This window comes from Hyaena hyaena, unplaced genomic scaffold, assembly GCF_003009895.1.
Source record: "Hyaena hyaena isolate Hyena2069 unplaced genomic scaffold, ASM300989v1 scaffold_713, whole genome shotgun sequence".
NCBI lineage: Eukaryota > Metazoa > Chordata > Mammalia > Carnivora > Hyaenidae > Hyaena > Hyaena hyaena.
In genome coordinates this window covers 264,995-268,826 of record NW_024081334.1, presented here as the reverse complement: position 1 = coordinate 268,826, position 3,832 = coordinate 264,995, and positions in this window count along the sequence as shown.

Genomic DNA, 3,832 nt, shown 5'->3' with positions numbered 1-3,832 from the left:
CACTTCAACTAAAGATGTACAAATAGAGATGGCTCTATCTACTAGCATATAACAATATTTTTCAGACCCCAGAGCCCAGGCTGTGTGGATATGATGGCACTAGAATTCGTCTTTATTTCTTATAGAGTCTCCTGCAATGTGTAATAAGAATGTTTAACGTTTTGTTTTGTTTTGTTTTTGTTTTTTGGCATATGGAATTGTGTTAAAATTTCTGGCCCAACAATTTCTGGCTGGGGACCTTGAGAAATGGCATGCCCTCAGGGCCTCACTTTTTTCATCTCCAATGACCGGGATTATTCCTTAAGAAGCTGATATACAGATTGAATAAGCTTATGTATAAGAATCTAGTACAGTTCCTGTAACATGTTAAATTCTTCTCTTAAAAAAATTTCTATAAAGAAAGTACCACACGTATATGGTCTTAAAGGAACATTCTACCATTCAAGGATCAGATAATTCCAGTCTCACCAAAGAAGTGAAAAAAAAAAGATTGTCCCTCAGATCATTCAACAAAGATGATATTATATGAACATTAAACTCAACAGAGACAGCACATCATACTTATTAATCTTACCCACAAACACAGAAGCAAAAATTCTAAACAAAATATGAACAAAACAAATCTGATTTAAAAAAAAAAAACCACTTCATTATTCTCACATAAATTAAGTTTGAAAAAAAAAACAGATTAAAGGGGAAACAAAACATATAGCCATCTCAACAGAATCAGAAAAAAAATATTGAAAATATTCAATATCCATTCCTCTTGTCAAAATAGAAAGAGAAAGAAACTTCTAGATCTGATGAAGGGTATTTTAGAAAGTCTACAGAAAATATCACATTCAATCTTTGAAAGCACCTTTTCAAATTAGGAACAAATCAAGGGGGTTGCTATCACCCTGTCACCATTGTATTAAAGATCCTATCTTGCACAAAAGACAGAAAGAAGCAAGAAAACACAAACAGAACTATTTTATTTTGCCTCACTTCATTGAACTTCACAGATACCACTTTTTTTTTTTTTTTTTTTTACTAATTGAAGGATTATGTCAACTATGTATTTGGAAGTTGTCAGTGACATTTTCCCAGTAACATCTACTCACTCTATGGGTCTGCACATATCAGTAATTCTTCCAATATTTCAAAGTTTTTCATTATATTTGCTGTAGTGATTGTGACTTGATGAGAGCTCAGGTTATGGTTAGCTTTTTAACCAGTATTTTTTTGTTAAAAATTTTTAAATGTTTATTTATTTGGGGGGGAGACAGAGAGAGGGAGACAGAATCTGAAGCAGGCTCCAGGCTCTGAGCTGTCAGTACAGAGCCAAACGCAGGGCTCAAACCCACAAACTGTGAGATCATGACCTGAGCCGAAGTTGGACATTTAACCGACTAAGCCACCCAGGTGCCCCAACCAGTATTTTTTAATTAACTTATGTACATTGGTGGGTTTTTTTTTTTTTTACATAATTGTAATACACACTTGATATGGTGTAAACACAACTCTTAAATGCACTGGGAAACCAAAAAAAAAAAAAAATTCCTTTCACTTGCTTTATTGTGATTTGCATTTTATTGTAGTGGTCTGGAGCCAAACATGCAACATCCCTGAGGATCGCCTGGTATATGAATTGCTAAAGAAGTGGGGCACCTGGGTGGCTCAGTCAGTAAGGCATCCAACTTCAACTCAGGTCATGATCTCACCACTCGTGGGTCCAAGCCCTGCATCAGGCTCTGTGCTGACAGCTCGTGCCTGGAGCCTGCTTCAGATCCTGTCTCTGCCTCTCTGTCCTGCCCTGCTCACTCTCTTGTTTGTCTCTTTCAAATATAAAGTAAGATTAAAAAAAAAAAAAAGATTGCAAAGGAAGAAATGAAGTTACTGCCATTCATATATATTCTCATAGAAATTCCAAAAGAATCTTTAAGTAAATTATAAGCATTTAAAAGATCAATGTTATCAACTGAATTTCTATAATCTATCAAAGAATGGTTAGAAAGTGCAATTTAAAAAGACATCTTTTTTTTGGCTTTTAAGTTTTTATTTTAATTACACTTAGTTAACATAGTGTTATATTAGTTTCAGGTGTACAAGATTCAACACTTCCATACCTCACCCAGTGCTCATCACGATAAGTGCAGTCCTTAATCCTCATCACCTATTTCACCTATCTTCCCACCCTTCTCCCTCTTTGGTAACCATCAGTTTGTTCTCTATAGTTAAGAGTCTGTTTCTTGGTTTGCCTTTCTCTTCCCCCCCCCCACCCCATGCTTGTTTTTTTTTGTTTGTTTGTTTGTTTGTTTGTTTCTTAAATTCCACATATGAGTGAAAAAATATCATAGTTGTCCTGCTCTGCCTGACTTACTTTGCTTAGCATAATGTAGTCTAGTTCCATCCATGTTATTGCAAACAGCAAGATTTCATTTTTTGTGATTGCCAGCTAATATTCCATTGTATATATATACCACATCTTCTTCATCCATTCATCAGACAATGGACATTTGGGCTCTCCTATAGTTTGGCTATTGTTGAAAGTGCTGCTATAAGCATTGGGTGCGTGTGTCCCTTCAAATCAGCATTTTTGTATACTTTTGATAAATACCTAGTAGTGCAACTGCTGGGTCATAGGGTAGTTCTATTTTTAACCTTTTGAGGAAACTTCCATACTGTTTTCCACAGTTGCTGCATCAGTTTGCATTCCCACCAACAGTGCACATCCTTGCCAACAACTGTTGTTTCTTGCGTTGTTGATTTTAGCCATTCTGGCAGGTGTGACATGATATCTCATTGTAGTTTTGATTTGTATTTCCCTGATGATAAATGGTATTGAGCATTATTTCATGTATCTATTGGCCATATGCATGTCTCCTTTGAAAAAAAAAGTTTATTCATGTATTCTGCTCATTTTGAAACTGGGTTATTTGGTTTTTGGATGTTGAATTTTATAAATTCCTTATATATTTTGGATACTAGCCCTTTATTAGATATGTCCATTATAAATATATTCTCCCATTCAGTAGGTTGCCTTTCAGTTTTGTTGACTGTTTCCTTCACTGTGCAGAGGCTTTTTATTTTGATGTAGTCCCAATAGCTTATTTTTGTTTTTGTTTTCTTTGCCTCAGGAGATATATCTAGAAAGAAGTTTCTATAGCCAATGTCAAAATGTTACTGCCTGTGTTCTCTTCTAGAATTTTATGGCTTCAGGTCTCACATTTAGGTCTTTAATTTATTTTGAATTTATTTTTATGTGTGGTGTAAAAAAGTGATTCAGTTTCATTCTTTTGTGTGTTGCCATCCAGTTTTCCCAGCATCACTTGTTGAAGAGACTTTCCCATTGGATATTCTTTCCTGCTTTGTCAAAGACTAGGTGCCCATATAGTTGTGGGTTCACTTCTGGGTTTTCTATTGTGTTCCATTGATCTGTGTGTCTTATTTTTGCACAAGTATCATGCTTTCTTGGTCACTGTAGATTTGGTCACCACAATATAACTTGAAGTCTGGAATTGTGATGCTTCCAGTTTTTATTTTTTTCCAAGGTTGCTCTGGCTATTTGGAGTCTTTTATGGTTCCATATAAATTTTAGGATTGTTTGTTCTAGTTCTGTGAAAAAATGCTGTCAGTATTTTGATAGGGATTGCATGAAATCTGTAGATTGCTTTGGGTAGTGTAAACATTTTAACAATATTAGTTTTTCCAATCCATGAGCATGGAATATGTTTCCATTTGTTTGTGTCATCTTCAATTTATTCTGTCAGTATTTTATTGTTTTCAGATTATAGGCCTTTCACATCTTTGGTTAGGTTTATTCCCAGGTATCTTATTATTTTGGATGTAA